General features: G+C 49.8%; 13 non-coding genes across 13 annotated transcripts; all 13 read left to right on the top strand.

Annotated features, from left to right (window-relative positions):
• The first annotated feature begins 428 nt into the window (after positions 1-428).
• Positions 429-509, top strand: LOC133770724 (small nucleolar RNA SNORD115). The gene has a single exon (XR_009867425.1). It is a non-coding gene; the product is annotated as a small nucleolar RNA SNORD115 (small nucleolar RNA).
• A 1,661-nt stretch (positions 510-2,170) lies between these two features.
• Positions 2,171-2,251, top strand: LOC133770704 (small nucleolar RNA SNORD115). Its single transcript, XR_009867406.1, has one exon. It is a non-coding gene; the product is annotated as a small nucleolar RNA SNORD115 (small nucleolar RNA).
• A 1,925-nt stretch (positions 2,252-4,176) lies between these two features.
• On the top strand, positions 4,177-4,261 carry LOC133770748 (small nucleolar RNA SNORD115). The gene has a single exon (XR_009867448.1). It is a non-coding gene; the product is annotated as a small nucleolar RNA SNORD115 (small nucleolar RNA).
• Positions 4,262-5,970: 1,709 nt separating this feature from the next.
• LOC133770710 (small nucleolar RNA SNORD115) lies at positions 5,971-6,051 on the top strand. The gene has a single exon (XR_009867412.1). It is a non-coding gene; the product is annotated as a small nucleolar RNA SNORD115 (small nucleolar RNA).
• Positions 6,052-7,626: 1,575 nt separating this feature from the next.
• On the top strand, positions 7,627-7,707 carry LOC133770762 (small nucleolar RNA SNORD115). Its single transcript, XR_009867460.1, has one exon. It is a non-coding gene; the product is annotated as a small nucleolar RNA SNORD115 (small nucleolar RNA).
• Positions 7,708-9,270: 1,563 nt separating this feature from the next.
• Positions 9,271-9,351, top strand: LOC133770691 (small nucleolar RNA SNORD115). The gene has a single exon (XR_009867393.1). It is a non-coding gene; the product is annotated as a small nucleolar RNA SNORD115 (small nucleolar RNA).
• A 1,719-nt stretch (positions 9,352-11,070) lies between these two features.
• On the top strand, positions 11,071-11,151 carry LOC133770681 (small nucleolar RNA SNORD115). The gene has a single exon (XR_009867384.1). It is a non-coding gene; the product is annotated as a small nucleolar RNA SNORD115 (small nucleolar RNA).
• A 1,571-nt stretch (positions 11,152-12,722) lies between these two features.
• Positions 12,723-12,802, top strand: LOC133770770 (small nucleolar RNA SNORD115). Its single transcript, XR_009867468.1, has one exon. It is a non-coding gene; the product is annotated as a small nucleolar RNA SNORD115 (small nucleolar RNA).
• A 1,286-nt stretch (positions 12,803-14,088) lies between these two features.
• LOC133770774 (small nucleolar RNA SNORD115) lies at positions 14,089-14,169 on the top strand. Its single transcript, XR_009867469.1, has one exon. It is a non-coding gene; the product is annotated as a small nucleolar RNA SNORD115 (small nucleolar RNA).
• Positions 14,170-16,009: 1,840 nt separating this feature from the next.
• On the top strand, positions 16,010-16,090 carry LOC133770692 (small nucleolar RNA SNORD115). The gene has a single exon (XR_009867394.1). It is a non-coding gene; the product is annotated as a small nucleolar RNA SNORD115 (small nucleolar RNA).
• Positions 16,091-17,771: 1,681 nt separating this feature from the next.
• LOC133770683 (small nucleolar RNA SNORD115) lies at positions 17,772-17,852 on the top strand. The gene has a single exon (XR_009867386.1). It is a non-coding gene; the product is annotated as a small nucleolar RNA SNORD115 (small nucleolar RNA).
• A 1,680-nt stretch (positions 17,853-19,532) lies between these two features.
• LOC133770693 (small nucleolar RNA SNORD115) lies at positions 19,533-19,613 on the top strand. Its single transcript, XR_009867395.1, has one exon. It is a non-coding gene; the product is annotated as a small nucleolar RNA SNORD115 (small nucleolar RNA).
• A 1,620-nt stretch (positions 19,614-21,233) lies between these two features.
• Positions 21,234-21,313, top strand: LOC133770764 (small nucleolar RNA SNORD115). The gene has a single exon (XR_009867462.1). It is a non-coding gene; the product is annotated as a small nucleolar RNA SNORD115 (small nucleolar RNA).
• Positions 21,314-22,223: the final 910 nt, after the last annotated feature.

Below are 22,223 nucleotides of genomic sequence, written 5' to 3' on the forward strand. Positions count from 1 at the left end.
AGTGTTTCCTAGTGTAAATCCTGTGAGGCTGATCTTCTGATACATAGGCTAGGCCATTGCTTGCTTGTTCATAATGGTTTCAAATCAGGAGCAAGATCTTGGGGGCAGAAGGATCAGTGAAGGTAGCCTTGCTGTCAGGACAATTCTGGTTAAGTATCCCTTCTCTCTTCCAGATACCAAGATTCCCAGCAGTTTGAAGACAAAGGGGACATAACTTGCCCAATGCCATCCCATATACAGGTTTGGGCTCTTGGGCTCTTACCTGGGCTGATGAGGCTAAAGAACACTATGGAACAACTGTACCTAGTGACTCCTGCTGTCTGTTGACACCGAACACAATGAACAGGACTGTTCGTGGTAAGCAAATCCATCTTGGAACTTAGATGGGGATGGTTCAATGGAATGCCCCTTGTGTAGTTCCTGGGGTTGGGTTGATGATGAGACCTCATACTGTCTTGAAAAAAGATGATGACTTAAAAATCATGCTCAATAGGATTATGCTGAGGCCTGACCTAGTAAAGGTGGTACAAGAGACACCAGGGTCTCCACATACTTTCCAGGGCAAGAGACCCTGGGGACTGTAGATCCAAAAGTGCCCAGGCCAGGAAACCTTCGCCAGGCAGTAGCGGCTGCAGGATCCACCCAAGCTCCTTTCACTTTGGGCTTGGTGTGTGCTCCTCACTCTCTCAGGGGCGGGGCCTTACTGGGAGTTCTTTCTTCAGGTCCTTTCATCCCCTTGTGTCTTTCAGTGAGAGGTGCTGCCAGCAGTTCACTCTTGGCACCCTGGGTCCAGGTGAGTGGCTGGCAAGGAATATCGTGCATCTGCAAAGGAGTTGAGTATCAGAGTGGATCCCTCTATGAAAGCCTGATAGGTGACCCACAGAAATGTAGGAAGGCTTCCTCAGGCTCTGAGGTCCAGAATACTTTCCCTGAAATCCTGGCCTAGTTTGAGATTCAACTGAGGGATGGCAATGATTTCTTGTGGAGGGTTCAAGTGGGCCAGTGCCCCTGCTTGTCCTAGGTGTGTAGCAGCACCTTTGTGTTGCCTGGCTGTTGTGGCCAGAAAGTGGCAACAGGGCTCTGTTGGAGGCAGGACTAAGATTCAGTGGGAGGTCTGAAACAAGGACTACACAAAGGCAATGAGGGAGGTTTGTCAGGGAAACAACTCTGCAGTTTTTGACACTGGGAGATTAAAATGAATGGCAGGGTCATTGGAGGCATAACTCAGATACACTCCGGCTGGTGCCCAGTCAAGGGATTGCCAGTACCCATGCCAGACTCAAGCCAGGGCTCTGGCACAGTGGTGCCAGGTATACCCCATCCTGTCTGTGTTTCTCATTCAGGGACCTGCATTTGGGGGCCACATGGGTTGACTTCAAAATGAGATGAACACAGCAATAATGCCAGGGCCTCTACTGGCATAGGGTCCTGCTCCTCTGCTCCTCCATAAGAGGCACCAGGGCCCATGGGAAGAGTGGGCTATGATCCAGCTCAATGACCGTACCCAATATTTGGAATATTTATGTTACTGTGGTTGGCAGAGACTGTAGGAGAAATATGTGACCTGAGTACCCAGGCCTGGAAAGGGACGCTATGTGGGTAAGCCCAGGCTCTGCTGGGGACTCATGTGCACCTCACACCACTGGTCCTCTGATGCCAAGGCTATGCCACAGCTTGCATATCCACCCTGGACACTAGCCAACTGTGTCCTATGGGACAGGAATGAGCAGTAGGAATACCCATCTGGCAAGGTGACCTGGCCCAGGTTGACCTCTAAAGCCCAGTTACCAACATGCTCAGCACTTTGAGCATGAGGTAGATGGGATTTGCCTGACCCACCATGTCTACAAGGGTAATTTCCTAGGAAGCCTCACCTAGTGACTTAGTGTGATGGGGTAAATCATGCTCTGAAACTAGTGCACCCTAGCCTGTCCCATCTGTTAGTTCATATCTGCACCTCCCTTTCCCACAGATGATGTCAACAGAGGAAGCACCTGTAGTACAGTGCACTGGAAGCAAGGGCTGTGCCACAGAACAACACACACCAATATCTGGTGGTGTCATCCCCACAAGCAAAAGAAAAATCCCTGAAGGCCCTACGTAAGCCATTCCACTGGAGCCCTGAAGATGGGATGGCACAAAGGTTACCTTTTGCTTTGGCTCCTGTGTTGGGTCGATGATGAGACCTCATATTGTCTTGAAGAGAGATGATGACTTAAAAATCATGCTCAATAGGATTATTCTGAGGCCCAGCCTAGTGACAGTGGTACGAGATGACTCCAGCATTCCCCTGCCCACCAGGGAGGAGATCCTCCATACTGGAGACCTGGAGGCCCCTAGGCCAGGACACAGTTTGCAGGCAGGAGCACTTGCTAGTGCAAGATGTACCCAAGCTCCATCTTCCTTGGGCTTGATGTATACTACCCACTGCCTGAGTTGTGGGCCAAACTGGTACCTCCTTCCTCAGTTCTTTGACACAAGAGGGCAGCCTCAGACAGTGCCCTTGAGTGAGCTTTGCCCTTTGTGCTTTATGCCCTGAATGCTTTACCTGAACCTTTGCTTTGAGCAAGGAATTACAAATGTTTCCTGCAGGAGGGTTCATGTGGGGTCAGTGCTGCCACTTCTCCTAGGTGAACCTCAGGAGCTCTTGGTTGCTTATTGCTGTGGGCAGAAGTGGGTAGACACTGGGGAACCAGTGGGAGTAGGTTTAGGATTGATGGATTCCTGGCCAAAATCACACCAAGTCAGGAAAGGTGGTTTTGGAGGAGCAGGCACCATTCAGGTGATGTTCAGCTCAGGACCTTCATGTGGGTGGCAAGGCCACTGGAGCCTAAGATGCATGGATCCCTAGGCTGGTACCATAACATCTGCAGGGTGGTGCCAGGCATGCCCATCCCTGTCCCTTTCCTAGTCCAGCACCTGGTGTTCGTGGGCCACATGGATGGACATGGGAAATGTTGAGCCAAACAAAGATGACAGGGAACCTCTTGGCCCCAGGATCCCCCTGCTCCATAGGAGGCACCAAGACCCCACAGTAGGGGTGGGCCATTTTCCAGCCTAATGCCCATTCCCCATCTTTGGGATGTGTCAGCACTTGGTTAGGCAGCGCCCATAGGAGGAAGCTGTATCAGACTGGGGATTAGACCTTTGTGCAGGGCTGGCTCTCAGATCCTATAGAAGACCCTGAACAAGGACTCCATAAGAGGCCCAGGTGAACGACAACACAGAGCACTGAGGAAGTGTTGGCAAGGCAGCCAAATCTGCAGGTGACTTGCAGCCTGGGAGCTTCATGTGGGTTGCAGGGTTCCTGAACCCTTGTGTACAGGGGTATTTGGTTGATGCCCAGCCAGAGGGGTACCAACACTCTGGCCAGGGCACCTGCTTGGTGCTGCCAAGCATGCCCATCTCCAGTGCTTGCCTTGTCAAGGAACTGCTTTCCCTTCACACATGAGTGGACTTCAGGCTGAGAGGAGCCTAGTAAGGATGCCAGAGCCCTCCTGGTTCCAGGATCCTGATCCTCAATGGAGGCACCAAGGCCCTGGAGAGAAGTGAGCCATGGTCCAGCCAGATGTTCATGCCACAGCTTTGGAATGTGTACAGAAATGAGGTGGACAGTGACTATAGGATGTTTGTGTCTCCATGGGGCAGAGCTTGAGCTCTGAGCATCCAGTGTTTTGGTGCAGCCTACAACTGAGCGAGTATCTGGACCTATATGGCAACACCATGTTGTTTGCCCAAGGCCCAGAGGGGACTTCTTTATGAGTGTCTCATGGAACTATAATACTAATGCTTAGGCCAGGCCATTGCTTGTTTGTCCAGTCCAGTTTCAGGCCAGAACCAGATTCTTATGTGCAGGAAGGATTGGTAGAGTAAGCTGCTTCCATCAGGACTAGACTGCCTGAGTGGGCCCCTCTATATGGTGTATAAGAGGCCCACTTGGCAGAAAACTCAGCGGAGTTTTCCTGACCCACTGTGCCCACAATGGTGGGTTCCTGGAAATCCTCACTTGGGCCAATGAGGCCAGCATATTCTGAATTCAGTGAATCCTAGCCTGCGCTGGTGTTGCCAGCCCTGTAGGACAAGGCAATGACCAGCACTGCCCATGGCACGCCAGTCCATCCATACCCTGGAGCTGGGATGGCACATAGACCTTCGTGTGTGGTGGTACCTGGGGTTGGGTCAATTTCGGATGAAACCTCATACTGACCTGAAGAGAGATGATGACTGAAAAATCATGCTCAATAAGATTACACTGAGGCCCAGCCTAGCAAAAGTGGTGAAGAGAATCTGGGAGTAACCAGTTGCATAAAAGAGGAGGAGAACCTGGGCACTAGAGATCTGGAGAACCCCAAGCAAGTGTGTGATCTACAGGCATGAGCAGCTGTTCTTTCAGGATGTACCAAAGCTCTATGTTCCTTGGGCTTGGTGTGTGCTTCCCCCTGGTGAAGATGCAGGGCCACAGTGGGGCTCCTATCTCATCTCTGTTCTTCTCTTCTGTATTTCAGTGAGTAGAGTAGCCTGGAGAAGTAGCCTTTCAACCTGGGTCATAGGTAAGTGGATGGTGGTAGTAATGGGGCCTCTTTGAGGCAACAGGGATTCTGTAGGATCACAGACACGAACTTCAAGGGTAACCCATGGAGACATGGAGACACAGAAAGGCAGCCTTGGGCAGTTATCCTGAGTGAGCTGTGCCCCTTTTGGCTCTCAGGTGCAGAATGCCTTACGTGAACCCTACCTTGTGTGGGGGCTCAGGCAAGGATAGAAAGCATTTCCCGAAAGATGGTTCACATGGGGCCAGTGCTTTTGCTCAACCTAAGAGGACTCAGCAGCACTGTGATGCCTAGCTGGTATGGCCAGAAGTGGGCAGGCCTCAGGGATCAGCCTCCATGGGGGCAGAGAAGGGACAGGTTTTAAATTCAGTGGGGCCCGGGCTCAAGACCACACCAAGGCAGAGAGGGGGTTTTGGAGGGGCAGAGACTCTGCAGATGACTGTCAGCCTGGGAAATTCACATAGGTAACAGGGCAATTGGATCCTAGGACATAGAGATGATCGGTCTGGTTCCTATTTAGGAAATGCCAATACACATACTATGACACATTCATGGTAGTGCCAGACACACCCATCTCCCTTGTTTACCTGGTCCAGGGGATGGTGTTCTCAGGCCACATGGGTGGTCTCAGACTAATTGAATCCAGCAAGCATACCAATGCCCCTCTAGCCTTGGGCTCCCATTGCTCCATGGGAGGTACCAAGTTCCCACAGTAGGGCTGGAGTATGGTGCATCCTAATGCCCATACTCCATCTTTGGGATATGTACAGGCCTGAGTTGGGCAGCAACCACAGGAAGTAGGTGTATCTGACAAGCTCAGTATGAATTCTGAAGATATAGTTTGTGCATGTAACCTAGACCTGAGCCCTCAGGCCTGGTTGGAACACCATGTTGTTAACCCCAGGTCCACACAGTGGCCTCCTTGGATGTCTCATTCAATCAGTCCTCAGGCCAACTGTGTTCCATTGGTTGTCTAGCCTGTTTCCCTGCTGGAACCTGACTGTTGAGGTAAGATTGGAGCAATGGAGGATGCTTGCTCTGTGACCAAGAAGCCCAGTAGTTCTTAGGTAAGGTGGGCTGATTTTGCCAATACCACCATGCTTACGGGTGCAGGATCCTAGGAGGGCTCACAAGGGCCAATAGGGTCAAAGAAAACTCTGGAAGTTGTATGCCTAGAGTGTTCCTCTGTTGCCTGTTCATACATGGCCCCTACTGGTTCCACAGATACCAGCGAAAAATCCGTCCATGGATACTAGTACCCGTGGGCAAGGGCTGTGGTCAAGGCCCAGCTTCCAATGAGTTGATGCTGCCATCCCTCTTGGACAAGGCAACAACAAAGACTGCCAGAGGTAAGCCAATTTATCTGGGCTCTGGGAGTAGGATGACACCATGGGATTCCCATGGAATGGTCCCTGGGGTTGGGTCAATGATGAGACCTCATACTGTCTCGAAGAGAGATGATGACTTAAAAATCATGCTCAATAGGATTACGCTTAGGCCCAGCCTAGAGACAGTGATGCAAGAGGACCCCAGGTTCTACATGTGCTTTCTAGGGGTGGAGAACCTGGTTACTGGAGACCTCGAGACCCAGAGGCCAGGAGGCAGTGCCCAGGCAGGAATGGCTGACCCTAGAGGATCCAACTAAGCTTCTTCCTCCTTGGCTTGGTGTGTGCTCTCCTCACATCCAGTTATGGTGCTTCCTTCTTCAGCTCCCTTTATCCCCTTGTATCTTTCAGTGAGATGTATGTGCTGCCCTTTGTGTCACTCTTACATCCTCATTCCAAGGTGAATGGAAGGAGAAGTTAATGGGGCCTCTGTAGGAGAGCTGGTCACCCAACACAAGCCTTAGGGGTGTACACACAGAGACACAGGAAGTCAACATCATGCTGTGCTCCAGAGCTTTCAGTGCCACCATGCACTCTAAAATCCAGAATGCCTGCATGAAGTCCTAGCCTAGTTCATGGGCCAACTGATGGATGGCAACAGATCCTGGTTGAGGATTCACCAGCAAATGCCCCCTCTCCATTCTATTTGAGCTACAACAGCTCTGGATTACCTTGCTGGTTGGAAGTGGGCAGGCACTAGGGATCATGCCTCTCTGTGGTACAGGTACAGATCCTGTTTGAGGCCACGACAGATGACCATACCAAGTAGTAGGGAAGTTTTGTAGAGCAGCTAGCTCTGCAGGTGACTTGAAGCCTGGGAGCTACACATGGGTCAAAAAGCCACTGGAGCCTAGGACTCAGGGACTCTCATTTCAGTGCCCAGTCACAGGTGTGCCAACACCCATGCAATGGCACCTACAGGATAATGCCATAGACACCCCATACACACCACTTACCTCATCTAGGGACTTATATTCATGGGCCATCTACATGGGACTGGGATGTGTTGGTTCCAGCAGGAATGTCAGTGCACCTCCTAGTCCCAGGCTCTCCTTCCACAACAGGAGACACCTACGCCCTATGGTATAGTTGTCCATGGTCCAGGGTTATATTACTACACCATTTTTTGGTATGGACAATACTGCAGATGGAAGCAACCATATGACAAAAGTGTTCCCAGGTAACACAGCCTGAGAAGTATAGCTCTCAGGATCTACTGTGCTCAGGCAATCTGCACCCAATCTCTCAGGCCTGTACAGCAACCTGTGTTGATAGGTCCAGGGCCCCACTGCTGTTTCCTTGGGTATGTTTGTGAGGCCAATCTTCTGATACTTTGGCTATGCCATTACTTGCTTGTCCATCATGGTTTCCCGCCAGGATCAAGATCTTGGGGGTAGAAGGATCAGTGAAGGTAGCCACTGCCAACATTTACAATCCTGGCCAAGTGTCCCTCTCTGTTCTGGTGAACAAAGCTCCTAGCAGTTTGTGGACAAGTGGGGCCTAACTTGCTCTTTGGAGGACTTGCCTGAGCCAACAACACTAAAAAACACTCTGGAATTTCTGTACCTAGTCGCCCCTTCTTTCTGTTCATACCCAACACAATGAACAAGATTGCCTATGGTAATTGAATCCTTCTGGGCTTTTAAGTTGGAGTGGCTCCAAGGAACGCCCCAGGTATGGTTCCTGGGGTTGGGTGAATGATTAGACCTTATACTGGTTTGAAGAGGGATCATGACTTAAAAATCATGCTCAATAGGATGGCCTTGAGGCCCAGCCTAGTGACCAAGTATCAAGAGGACCACAGAGTCCACCTGTGCCTAAAAGAGGAAACCTTGGGTAGTGGACACCTTTAGCTGCCCCCAGGCCAGAATGCAGTCCCTAGGAAGGAGTGGCCACTCCTGTTGGACCCAACCAAACTCCTTCCACTTTGGGCATGGTGTGTGATCCCCACCTGCTGAGTTGTGGGGATTTCTAGGGGGGGGCTCCTTCTTCAGGCTCCTTTGTCCCCTTGTTTTTTTTTTCAGTGAGATGTACTAGCTGGTGGGTCATATTTGTGTCCTGGGTTACAGGTGAGTGGATGATTTGGGTTATGGATTCTCTGTGGTGCAGCTAGGCTTCAGGGCGTGTCACCCAATGTAAGCCTAAGGGATGTACCCACTGAGATACAAGAAGGTAACCTGGGGCTGTGCTTCTCAATGAGATGTGCCCTTTTGGGCTCTGAGGTCCAGAACAGCTTACCTGACTCTGTGGTTAGTACTAGGGTCAGGCAAGAAATGGAAATGGTTCCTGAGGGATGGGTCACATGCTGTCAAAGCCTCCACTTGGCCTATGACTGTGGCAGCAGCTCTGTGTTGCCTTGCTGGTGTTACTGGATGTAGTCAGACACTGAGGATCAGGCTTCTCAGAGGGTGCAGGTTTCAGATTATGTAGGAGGTCTGGGCTGAGGACCACATTGAGCATTGGAGGTAGATTTCATGAGTTGTTGGCCCTGTAGGTGTCTCTCAGACAGGGAGCTTCACGTGCATCACAGGGCTCCTAGATCATAAGACACAGGGATGCTCGGTCCAGTGTCCAGTTTCAGACATCTGTGCCATGGGAACTGCAGGCCCATGATCCAGACCAGTACCCTTACCCCAACTGTGGGATGTGTATGGGACTCAGAAGGCAGCATCCATTGGAGGATGTTTTTCTCTGGGGTCCAAGGCTGAACTCCCGGTTTCTAATGTGTGTTCACATTCTGCATCTGATCTACCAGGCCTGGACAGGGATGTCAGGTTGGTAGGACCATGGGTCCCCAGGGAACTCCTTCATGCCACCAATCTTCCTATGACAAGGCCATGCCAGCACTTGAATGTCCAGCCCAGGTAAAGGCCCAAATTTAGGCCTGTGGTGAAAGAAGGACCTAATGGCTAACCACTTCTAGCAAAGTGACCCAGCTCAAGTGGATATCCATAGCAGTGACCAACAACCTAGCTATTTGTGAGTGAGGTGATCAGAAATTGCCTGACCCTCTACACTTACAGGGGTAAGCTACATGAAGCTTCACCGAGGCCAATGAGGTCAAATCACATTCTGCAAACTATGCACCCAGAGCCCGCCTATGCTGTCTGTCCAACCTGTCCCTTCCCATTTCCATAGATGATGCCATCAGGATCCCTGGTGTGGACCAGTAACCCAAAGGGAAGGGCTGTAGTCAAGGCACCAGCAGACTATGAGCTGGTGGTACCAAGATCTTGGAAAAGGAAATGTCCCTGGTTGCCCAAGGTAAGCCAATCCATCCAGGCCTTAGAGGTGGGATGGCACCAAAGGATTACTGTGCTGTGATTCCTCTGGTTGGGTCAATGATGAGACCTCATACTGTCTTGAAGAGAGATGATGGCTTAAAAATCATGCTCAATAGGATTACGCTGAGGCCCAGCCTAGTGGCAGTGGTACAAGGGGACACCAGGGTCTCTATGTGCTTTCCAGTACAAGAGACACTGCAGAACTTAGACCTGAAAGCCCCCAGGCTGGAAAAGCATCCCAGGCAGCAAATGCTGCTGCTGTGGATCTACCAAAGTTTCTTCCCTTTTTAGTAAGGGTGTGTTCCCCATGGGCTAAATTGTGGTGCTGTGCTGGGGCTCCTTCTTCAGATCCTTTCATCCTCTTGTGCCTTTCAGTGAGATGTGCTGCCCGTCAGGACACCCTTGTATCCCACATCCCAGGTGAGTGTACAGTGAGGATCATGGGGCCTCTGGGCAGTATATGGGGGTCAGCGCATCTGTCATGAGCACAGGAGGTAGACCTATGGTGGAAAAGGATGGACACCTCTGAATGTGCTCCAGAGCCACTTATGCACCTATGGACTTTGAGATCCAGAACACATTGCCTGAAACACAGGCCTGGTTGTGCTGAGGGTTGGGAATGGATCCTGGGGAAGGGTTTAGTGAGGCTATTGGTTCCCAATTCTCCTATGTGTGCTGCAGTGGGTATGCATTGCCGTGCTTTTTTAGCTAGGAGTGAGCAGAATTCGGTATCAGACATCTTTGTTGGGGACTGGCTCAGATTCTGTTGGAAACATAGGAAGGGGATAAAAACCATCAGTGAGGGAGGGTTGATGGGAGAGTTGACTATTCAGGTGCCTGGTAGCATGGTAGCTATACATGCCTGGCAACATGGTAGCTGAATACTAAGACACAACATCATCAGACAGTATCTAGTCTGGGGATTTGGACACTTAGCCTAGGTCACCTGAATGGTGGTGCCAAGCTTGCCGCATCCCTGGCACTTGCCGCATCCAGGGATCAGCTTTCCTTCTCACATGGGTGAGCTTTGGACCGAGTTGAACTTATAAGGACATGGGGTTTGTCTTGGTCCTGGCAACCACTTCTCCATGAGATTCACCAAAGCCCCACAAATGAAGGCTCCATGTCTGGGCTGATGCCCCTTTCCCATGTTTAGGATGTGTCCAGGACTGCTGAGTACAGACACCATAGGAGGAAGGTATCTTGGAGTACATAGCTGGAGATTCTGGGAAGCAGGTTGTGTTCACATCCACTACCTTAGCACACAGGCCTGGCCTGGACAGGAATGCTGAGTGGGTCATGGAAAAACCAATAAGGCTTCCTGTGATGCATCTTATGCCATCGGTTCTTTGATATCAAGTGCATGCAAGCCCCTTCTAGCCCATACCAGGTCCTGGGCCAAATTTAGGATTGAGTTAAGAAGGGATGTGGTGTTAGCCACTTCCAGCATGGTGACACAGTCTGACTTGCCCAATGACCAAGAAGCCCAAAAGTTTCAGGCAATGAGGTTGTAGCCTGTCCAAACCAAGATGCCCACAGAGGTAGCCTCCTGGAAACCTGACCTGGACTGATTAGAGTCAAAGCATGCTTGGCAGTCAGTGCACCATAGCCTGATCCTATTGTCTGTTTACTCCCAACATGCTCCATGTGCACAGATGGTGTCAACAGAAGAACCCCCATGGAGAACAGACCAAATTGAAGAGCTGTGGACAAGGTGCCAGCAGCCAATGAACTGGTGATGCCAGCCATGTTGAAGAAGGAATCGTCCAGGACTGCCTGAGGTAAGCCAATATTAATAGGCACTATCAGTAGGATGGCTTTCAGAGGTCTTGTTGTTTGTTTCTATGGGTTGGGTCAATGATGAGACCTCATACTGTCTCGAAGAGAGATGATGACTTAAAAATCATGCTCAATAGGATTACGCTGAGGCCCAGCCTAGTGACAATGGTGCAAGAGGACCTTTGGTACCCCATGTGCCTTCTAGGTGAGGATCGCTGGGGACTGAGGACTACAAGGTCTCATATGCCAGCACACAGTACCCAGACTGGAGCGGCTGCTCAAGCAGAGTGCACCCATGCTCCATCTTCCTTGGGTTTGTTGTGTGTTCCCTGCTGTCTGAGTTGCAAGACCATGCTTGGGGCTCCTTCTTAGATCATTTCATCCTCTTCTGTCTTTCAGTACGAGGAACTGCACAGTGGGGAACAGTTACACCCCAGTTTCCAGGTGAGTGGATAGAGGGTGTCCATTGGCCTGTGTCTGGCAGTAGGGGTTTTGGTGGGTCACCAGACTTGAGCCTCTGGGCTGGACACACGGAGACACAGAAAGGTAGACTTGGGTACTGTTTTTGAGTGAGTGCCTTTAGGTTGATATCCTGAAAAAATTACCTGTAGAGGCCCATGGTTGCCTTACTCATGTGGCTGTAGTTGTGCTAACACTAGGGTCCAGGCAACTGTTTGATGGCAGGGCTCAAATCTGAAATGAGGCCCATACAGACAAACATACCAAGCAGTCAGTGAGTTTCATGGATCAACCGGCTCTGCAGGTGTCTGGTAGCCAGGGAGCTTCACTTGTCTCAAAAGGCCACTGAGCCTAGGGCCCATGAACCCTCAACCCAGTGTCTTTTCAGAGAGGAACCAATACCAGAGCCATGGCACCTGCAGGGTGGTGCTAGTCACACCATATTCCTTCTCTTTGACTTCTCTAGGTGCTGGCATTCAATGGCCACATTGATGGGCTTGGACTGTATTAGGCCTGTTAAGATTGCCAGTGCAACTCCTGGGCTGGGCTCCTACTCCTCCATAGGTGGCATTAAGGCTCCATTATATAAATGTGCCATGGCCCAGCCTGTGGTCACTTACCCATTATTCAGATGTGTTGATCCTGTGTTTTTCAGTAACAATAGTAAGAAGTTGTTTTTTCAGGCACAGCCTGATATTTCAGAATACACTGTGCTCTCACAGCCTGCACCCAAGCACACAGGCTAGTCAAGCAACCCTGTTTTAGTATGCTGAAGGCCCTGCCCTACGAATTACCTGGGGTATGTCTTATGTAGCAAGTATTCCAATGCTTAGATTGAGCAATTGCTCGCTTGACTAGCCTGGTTCTGGCATGGATGTACATTTTGGTGCAAAAAAGATCTAATCGTTGCTGTTCAAAAAGATCCTACTGGAATGTGTGTCTCTCTTTTCCTGTGAACAAGGCCCCACAGTTTTGGATGACAAGGGCAGAACTTGCCAGTCCCCACCCCAGCTATAGGATGGCCTACTAGGAGGACTCATCTGGGCCAATGAAGCCAAAGTACACTGAGGAACCAGCACACCCTTGCCTGGCCCTGCTGCCTTTTCACCCCCATTTACCTCCTTTATCCACAGATGTCAGTAGAGGAAACCAAGGGGGCCCAGTGCCATGGGGACAAGGGCTCTGGTCTACATCTAGTTGCATATTAGCTAGGCCACTGAGTTGGTGTGTATCTAGGAGCTACTCTTTTTGTGATTCCTGCATTTGGGTTAATGATGAGACTTCATACTGTCTCAAAGTGTCTTAGTGACTAAAATTCATGCTCAATAGGATTGTACTGAGGCCCATCCAAGTGATAGTCAAGAGTATTCCAAGGTGCACATGTGCCTTCCAGGGTGAGAAGCTGGGTATTGGACACCAGGAGGCTTCACAGGCGAGGTTTAGTCCCCAGGCTTGAGCCGCTGCTCCTGCTGGAACCATCCTAGCTCCTTCCTCTTTGAACTTGGTGTGTGCTCTGTACTGGCCATGTTGTAGGTCATGCTCAGTCTCCTTTTCAGCTCCCTTTGCTCCCATGTTCTTTCAGTGAAGTATGTTTCCTGACAGGTACCATAATTTCCAAAGCACTTGCTGGGTGTGAATGTAGGTGGGCAGACAATAGGGATATGGCTTCTATGTGTGGGAAGGCCTTAGTTCCTCTATATGGCCCCTATGGATGGCCACACCAAGTGAAATAGTTTGGTGGAGCAGCTGGATCTGCAGATATCTGGTATCTTCATGTGAGTCACAAGGCCATTGGAGTCTAGTACCCAGGAACTCTCAGTTTGGTGCCTGGTATGGTAGCATAAGCACTTAGGCCATAGCATTTGTAGCATGGTACCAGGGACACACTTTTCCATCCCTTGAATTTTCTATGTACTGGGGTTAATGGGCCATAAGGAATGACTCAGACTGAATTGGGCCTATCAAAGATGCCAGTGTACCTTATGGACCCATGTTCCTACTCCTCCATGGTAGATACCAAGGCTCCACAGTAGAATTGTCCATGGTTCATCCTAATTGCTCTATATCATCTTTGGTGTGTATATCATACTGAGATGGGTAGTGACCATAAGCTGAATGTTTCTCTGGGTGGCACAGCTTTTGACCCAGAATCCACTGTACATGTACATCCTGCACCAAGTTGCTCAGACCTATACAGTGACCCTGACTTGGTAGGCCCAGGGCACCGCGGGTGTCTCCTTAGATATATCCAGTCTTCTGATGCTTAGGCTGAACCATTACCTGCTTGTTCAGCACAGTTCCGTATAGGACCTGGATGTTAGGGGCAGGAAGGATGATAGAAGGCACCATTTCTGGCAGGACGCTCCTGTCCAAGTATCCCTTTCTGTTCTAGTAACCTAGAGGCTCAGCAATTTGCTAAACACCACCATGCCTACAGGGTTAGACTCCTAGGACTACTCATCTGATCTGATGAGGCCAAATCATGTTCTGGAATCTTTGCAACCTAATATTGGCCTGTTCTCTGTTCACTCCTGACTAAATGACCAGTGCTGCCCATGGTAAGCCAATCCATCCATCCTTGCCATATGTTGTGATGGCTCCAGGGACTCCTCCTGCTGTGTTTACTGGGGCTGGATATATGATGCGATAACATAATATCTCAAAGAGAGATGATGACTTAAAATCATGCTCAATAGGATTACTCTAAGGCCTCACATAGTTACAGGGTGCTAGGAGTACCCTAGAGTTCACAAGTGCCTTTCAGGGTAGACCCATAGGAATGCACACCTGGAGGCTACCCCAGTCCTAAATGTAGTCCATAGGAAAGAGTCTTTGATCCTGATAAATCCAATCAAGCTATTTCCTCCTTGGGTATGGTGTGTTATCCCAACTTTCCAAGTTATGGGTATATTTTGTGGGGCTCCTTCTTCATTTCCCTTCATCCTCTTTTTTCTTCCAAGAGATGTAGAACTCAGTGGGTCACACTTGTGTCCTGGTTCCCAGGTGAGTGCATGGCATGGGTCCTGTGTGGTGGAGTTGGGTATCATGGCTTATCACTCAATGCAAAATTTAGGAATGTACCCAGGGTGACACCAGAAGGCAACCTGGGGCTATGTTCCTGAGTGAGCTGTCTTTCTTTGGGCTCTGAGGTCCTGAATACCTTACCTGAATCCCCAGAAATGTGTGTGCACCTGGCAAGGAATGAAAATTCTTCCCGAGGGAGGATCATGTGCTTTCAAAGTCGCCACTGCTCCTATGGGACTATATAACATTTCTGTGTTGCCTGTTGGTGTGACCAGCAGTATTAAGACACTAGGAATCTGGCATTCTGAAGGTGCAGGTTCAGCTTCCTTAAGAGGTCTGGTTTGAGGATCAATTTGAGAATAGGAGGGAGTTTGGCCGGGCTGCCAGCTATGCAGGTTTCTAGCAGCCTGGGATCTACAACCGGGTTGCAGGGCCTCTAGAACCTAGCACACAGAAACGATCAGTTTGATGACCAATGAGGGAAGCGCAGGCATCTGTGCTATGGTAGCTGCAGGGCCATAGTCTAGCCCAACTGTGGGATGTGCATGCAACTCAGTAGGCAGTGTCCTTGGGGGAAATTTTCTTTGGATCCATAGCCTGAATTCATGGGTTCCAGTGTATGATCAGAGCTTGCACCTGAGCCCCTAGGTCTGGACAAGGATACAATCTTGGTAGGTCCAGAGCTGTTCTGGGGACTCCTTTGGTAAGACCCTTGACACCACTCTTCTGAGCTGTGACAGTACAAGAATGTTCAGGCAGACTAAAAGGCACAAATAGTTCTCTGGGGAGGAAAGGGTTTTGGGATTCCCATGGGAGTGCATGGCAGGGACTATGGGCTCTTTATTAGGGAATAGATTGTCACAGCAGATCAGCCAATGAAAGCCAACTCCTGGCCTGGTTTTGGGCCCACTTAAGGGGTGCCAAAGTTCCTGGGAAATGGTTCACATTTGGCCAGTGCCCATATTTGTTCTAGGTGAGCTGGAGAGCCTCTGAGTTGCCTTGTCTGATATGTTTTAAGTTGTTGATTTCTGGGTGTCCAACCACAGTGTATGTGCTGGGTTTAGATTTTAAGGAGGCCTTGGATGAAGACACAAAATGTAGGGATAGGGGTTTTGTCGGGTACCAGGCTGTGCACATGCCTGGCTGCCTGGGAGGTTTATATGGGTCAAAAGTTCTCAGGAAAGGTGGCAAAGCTTTTCCAACCCCACACACCTATAGGGGTGGCCTCATGGTAGGCCTCACCTAGGCCAATGGGGCCAGTGTATGCTTGGGAACCAATGAATCCTTACCTGTACCAGCTGTGCGTTCACACGTGCCTCCTCCTAGTCCCACAGATGATGTCACCAGATGAAACATACATGTGTTTCAGTGTCCCAGAAGCAAGAGCTGTGGTCATGAACCCAGCAGCCCACGAGCTCATCTTGCCTGCATTGTTGGAAAATATCTGCAACTGCCTTTGGTAAGCCAGAAATCTGAGCCTTGGAGTTGGGATGGCAACAGGGTATTCCTGTGCTGTTGTTTGTGGGTTGGGTCAATGATGACACCTCATACTGTCTCGAAGAGAGATGATGACTTAAAAATCATGCTCAATAGGATTACGCTGAGGCCCAGCCTAGTGACAGTGGTTCAAAGGGTCTTGGGGTAACCAGATGCCTTCCAGGGGAGGGGACTCTGGTGACTGTAGAATTCAAGGATCCCCATGGGAGGAAGTGACCTGCAGGCAGAATCATCTGCTTGTGCAGGATTCATAAAAACTCTATCCTCATTGGGTTTGTTATTTGATCCCTGCCATAAAATTTGCTGTCTACACTGAGGGCTCCACCCTCATCTCCTATATCTAAAACTGTCTTTCAGTGAGATGAGCTGCCCTTTGGAGCAACCTTGAACCAAGTGTTCTAGGTGAGTGGATGGAGGTTGTAATTGGGCCTTTGTGGGACAGTGAGTGCTCTGGTCATGACATCTCAAGAGTGTGATGGGAGGAACCACAGAGACCCAGGAAGGCAGACTTGAGCCATGGTCTTTAGTGAGCAATGAAGCTTTGGACTCTGAGGTGCAGATCAATGGACTTAAATCCCTTGCCTGGTGAGGGTGCCAAATAAAGAATTGATGTACTTCTGAACAAACAAAGGGACACATTGGGGCAGTGCTACCACTGGTTGTTACTGGGTTACAGTACATCTTGGTTGACTTGAAGGTGTGGACAGATGTTGGCAGACACTAATAATAAGGCTACTGACCAAGGACAGGGATGAGATTCACAAGAAGACTCAGGCAAGGATCACACTAAGGCAGTAAGGGAGAGTTGATCATTCATCCAGGTCTGCAAGTGCCAGGCAGCCTGGGAGTTTTATGTGGGCCATGGTTCCACTGTACTATGCTGCAGGGATCTCTGATCTGTTCCTGGTCAGAGAGGTTCCACAAGTGATTCATGGCACATACAAGTTGATGCCATGCATTCCATATAGCTGCTGCTTGCCTGGTCCAGTGGCTGGCATTTGCAGGCCATGTATATGCGTTTTGGGCTAACCTGAGCCCACCAAGGATGCCAGGGCCCTCACTGAGCCTGGGGTTCTGTTCCTCAACAGTACACACAAAAGCCACATGGGAGGGGTGAACCATGGTCCCACTCAATGCACATAGCCCATCATGGGGATATGTTCGGGAATTAGTTGGGCAGCAACCAGAGGAGGACGGTATCTACATGGGACCCAACCTGTTCTCTGAGGATACAGTGCATTCACGCATCACCATATGAGCTCCTGAAGATGTGAGGCAACAATGTATTGGTAGGTCCAGGAACCACAGTTTTATGTCTTGGGGTTTTGAACTATGGCTATGGCTATACTTGCTTGTCCAGTCCCATTTCCAGCTAGGACCTGTGTCTTTCGGCTTGAAGGAACAATGGTGGTAACTACCTCCAGTATGACGTTTCTGGCCTAGTAGGCCTCTCAGTCACATAGACCAAGCACACCTACAGGGGTGGGAACCTGAAAGCCTCATCTGGGTTGATGGTGGCCTAAGCATGCTCTGGATCCAGTGTATCCTATTATGCTGCTGCTGTAGTTCACACCCAATCACCTCCCTATCCCACAGATGGTGTCACCAATGGAAACCCCTACGAGGTCCAGTTTGTGAAGCAAGGGCCGTGATCAAGGGCCATGAGCAATCAAGCTTGTTGTTCCATCACCAAGGGAGAATGAAATGTCTCTGACTTCCTGAGGTGCGTCAATCCTATGGGCTATAGTGTTAGGGCAGTGACAATGGGATTCCACTGTATGGTTCCTCTGGTTGGGTCAATGATGAGACCTCATACTGTCTTGAAGAGAGATGATGACTTAAAAATCACGCTCAATAGGATTACGCTGAGGCCCAGCCTAGTGACAGTGTTGTAGGAGGACACCAAGGTCTCTATGTGCTTTCCCATGCAAGAGACACTGCGAAACTTAGGCACCCAACCGGGAAAAATCCCAGGCAGCAGATCTGCTCCTGCAGGATCTACCAAAGTTTCTTCCTCCTTGACAAGAGTGTGTTCCCCATGGGCTAAATTGTGGTACTGTGCTGGGGCTCCTTCTTCAGATCCTTTCATCCTCTTGTGCCTTTCAGTGAGATGTGCTGCCCGTCAGGACACCCTTGTATCCCACATCCCAGGTGAGTGTACAGTGAGGATCATGGGGCCTCTGGGCAGTATATGGGGGTCAGCGCACCTGTCATGAGCACAGGAGATAGACCTATGGTGAAAAAGGATGGACACCTCTGACTGTGCTCCAGAGCTGGCTATGGACTCTGAGATATAGAATGCCTTGCACGAACCCACGGCCTGGTTCATGGGCCAACTGAAAGTTGGCAATGGATCCAAGGGAAGGGTTTACTGAGGCTGTTGGTTCCCAATTCTCCTATGTGTACTACAATGGGTATGCGTTGCCTTGATCTTTTATCTAGGAGTTGGCAAAACTTGGGATTACATGTCTTTGTTAGGAACTGGCTAAGATTCTGTTGGAAGCATGGGAAGGGGATAAAAACCATCAGTGAGGGAGGGTTGATAGGAGAGTTGACTATTCAGGTGCCTGGTAGCATGGTAGCTATACGTGCCTGGCAACATGGTAGCTGAATACTAAGACACAACACCATCAGGCAGTATCCAGTCTTTGGATTCAGACACTTAGCCTAGGTCACCTGAATGGTGGTACCAAGCTTGCCCCATTCCTGATACTTGCCTCATCCAGGGATCAGCTTTCCTTCTCACATGGGTGAGCTTTGGACCGAGTTGAACTTATAAGGACATGGGGTTTGTCTTGGTCCTGGAAACCACTTCCCCATGAGATTCACCAAAGCCCCACAAATGAAGGCTCCATGTCTGGGCTGATGCCCCTTTCCCATGTTTAGGATGTGTCCAGGACTGCTGAGTACAGACACCATAGGAGGAAGGTATCTTGGAGTACATAGCTGGAGATTCTGGGAAGCAGGTTGTGTTCATATCCACTACCTTAGCACACAGGCCTGGCCTGGACAGGAATGCTGAGTGGGTCATGGAAAAACCAATAAGGCTTCCTGTGATGCATCTTATGCCATCGGTTCTTTGATATCAAGTGCATGCAAGCCCCTTCTAGCCCATACCAGGTCCTGGGCCAAATTTAGGATTGAGTTAAGAAGGGATGTGGTGTTAGCCACTTCCAGCATGGTGACACAGTCTGACTTGCCCAATGACCAAGAAGCCCAAAAGTTTCAGGCAATGAGGTTGTAGCCTGTCCAAACCAAGATGCCCACAGAGGTAGCCTCCTGGAAGCCTCACGTGGGCTCATTAGAATCAAAGCTCTTTCGGATTCAGTGCACCATAGCCTGATCCTACTGTCTGTTTACTCCCAACTCACTCCATGTGCACAGATGAACTTATCCCATTCAAGAGCTGTGGACAAGGTGCCAGCAGCCAATGAACTGGTGATGCCAGCCATGTTGAAGAAGGAATCGTCCAGGACTGCCTGAGGTAAGCCAATATTAATAGGCACTATCAGTAGGATGGCTTTCAGAGGTCTTGTTGTTTGTTTCTATGGGTTGGGTCAATGATGAGACCTCATACTGTCTCGAAGAGAGATGATGACATAAAAATCATGCTCAATAGGATTACACTGAGGCCCAGCCTAGTGACAGTGATTCAAGAGGACCTTGGGTACCCAGGTGTCTTCAAGGTGAGTATCACTAGGAACTGGAGACTTCAGGGACTCTGGACCATGGTCTCAACACAGTACCCAGACTGGAGCAGCTGCTCATGCAGGGTGAACCCATGCTCCATCTTCCTTGGATTTCTTGTGTGTTCCCTGCTGTCTGAGTTGTGGGACCGTGCTTGAGGCTCCTTAGATGCATTTATCCTCAGTCATTCAGTGCGAGGAGCTGCACAGCAGGGCACAGTTACACCCCAGTTTCCAGGTGAGTGGATAGAGGGTGTCCATGGGCCTGTGTGGGCAGCAGGGGTTCTGTTGGGCCACCAGACATGAGCCTCTGGGTTGGACCCATGGATACACAGAAAGGCAGACTTGGGCAGTACTCTTGAGTGAGCTGGGCAACTTTGGGTTAATATCTCAAAGAACTTAACCTGCAGAGGCCCATGGTTGCATTGCTAGAGTGGCTGTAATTGGGCCAATACTAGGGACCAGACAACTTTTTGATGGCAGAGCTAGGATCCCAAATGAGGCCCATATAGATACCACATCAAGTAGTGAGTTTCATGGAGCAACCAGCTCTTCAGGTGTCTGGTAGCCAGGGAGCTTCATGTATGTCACAAGACCACTGGAATCTAGGGCCGATGGACTCTCAACCCAGTATCTTTTCAGAAAGGTAAACACCCAGGCCATAGAACCTGCTTGGTTGGCCTAGTCATACCCCATCCCTTGTGCTTGCCTTGACTAGGGGCTAGCATTCATGGCCACATTGGTGGGATTGGACTGTGTTGAGCCCAACAAGAATGCCAGTGCAATACCTAGGCCTGGGCTCCCACTCCTCCGTGGGAGGCAATAAGCACCATGGTAAAAATGTACCATGGCCCAGCTTGATGTCACTACCCCATTATTCGGACATGTTGATACTGTGGTTTGTTGTATCAATTAGAAGAAGTTTCTACAGATACAACCTGATCTCAGAATCCACTGTGCTTTTGCAGCTTGCACCCTTGTGCATGGGCTTGTACAGCAACCCTGTGTTAGTAGGAGAAAGGCCCTATGAATTACCCATGGATATATCTTCCAGAGCATGTATTTTGTTGCTTTGATTGGGCAGTTGCTTGATTGACTAGCCTGGGTCCTACATGGATGTGAGTCTTGGGGGCAAGAAATATTTTTGGATTTAACCTCTGCTCTCAAGAAGATCCTGTCTGAGTGTCTCTTTCTGTCCCAGTGACCAAGGCCCCACAGTGTGACATGGGCAGAACTTGCCAGTGTCAACTCCAACTACAAGATGGGCTCCTAGGAGGACTCACCTGGGCCAATGAAGCCAAAGCACGCTGTGTAACCAGTGCACCCTTCCATGGCCCTGCTGCTTTTTCACACCCATTGACCTCCTTTTACCACAGAAGATGTCAGTAGAGGAAACCAAGGGGGCCCAGTGCTACGACTACAAGGGCTCTGGTGTATATCTAGTTGCATATTAGCGGGGGGTGTCATCCCCATAGGTGTAGGAAATGTCTGGGACTGCATGGCACACCAAAACATCCAGGCCATGGAGTTGGTATGGATCTAATGGCTACTCTTGTGATTCCTGGTTTTGGGTTGATGATGAGACCTCATACTGTATCGACGTGACTTGATGACTAAAATTCATGCTCAATAGGATTGTGCTGAGGCCCATCCAAATGACAGTCAGTCAAGAGTATTCCAGGGTGCACATGTGCCTGGTGGAGAATCCAGGTATTGGACACCAGGAGGCACCCCCAGGCCAGATGTAGTCCCCAGTCTTGAGTGGTTGCTCCTGCTGGAACCATCCAAGCTCCATCCTCCTTGAACTTGGTGTGTGTTCTCTACTGGCCACTTTGCAGGGTAATGCAGAGTCTCTTCAGCTCCCTGTGCTACCTTGTTCTTTCAGTTAGATATGCTACATGGCAGGTATCATAGTGTCCAAGGCACTTGCTGGTATGACTAAGTGAGTTGACACTAGGATCAGGCCTCTGTGTTTGGGCAGGCCTCAGTTCCTCTATAAGGCTCATATGGATGACCACACCAAGCGTAGTAATTTTTTGGAGCAGCTGGATCTGCAGATATCTGAAGCCTGGTAGCTTCATATAGGTCACAAGGCTACTGGAGTCTAGGACCCAAGGACTCTCAGTTTGATATCATGTTATTGGATGTCAATAATTGGGCCATGGCATCTGTAGGGTGGTTTCAAGGACACCTCTTTTCCATCCCTTGACTCTTAATAGTGCTGGTGTTCATGGATCATGAAGAATGACTCAGAATAATGAGCCTATTAAGGATGTCAAAGCATGTCCTGTGCCCATGTTCCCACTCTTCTATGGGAGACACCAAGGCCCCTTGGTAGAGTTATCCATGTTCCATCCTAATGGCCCTACCCCATCTTTGGGGTATATATGGCATTGAGATGGGCTGTGACCATCAGCTGACAATGATTCTGGTTGTCACAGCCTGAGCTCCTAGAATCCACTGTTTACCTGCATCCTACAACCATTTGCGTAGGCCTATACAGTGATCCTGTGTTGGTAGGCACAGGGCACCACGGGTGTTTCCTTGGGTTATATTGTG

Source organism: Lepus europaeus, chromosome 11, assembly GCF_033115175.1.
Source record: "Lepus europaeus isolate LE1 chromosome 11, mLepTim1.pri, whole genome shotgun sequence".
Classification (NCBI taxonomy): domain Eukaryota; kingdom Metazoa; phylum Chordata; class Mammalia; order Lagomorpha; family Leporidae; genus Lepus; species Lepus europaeus.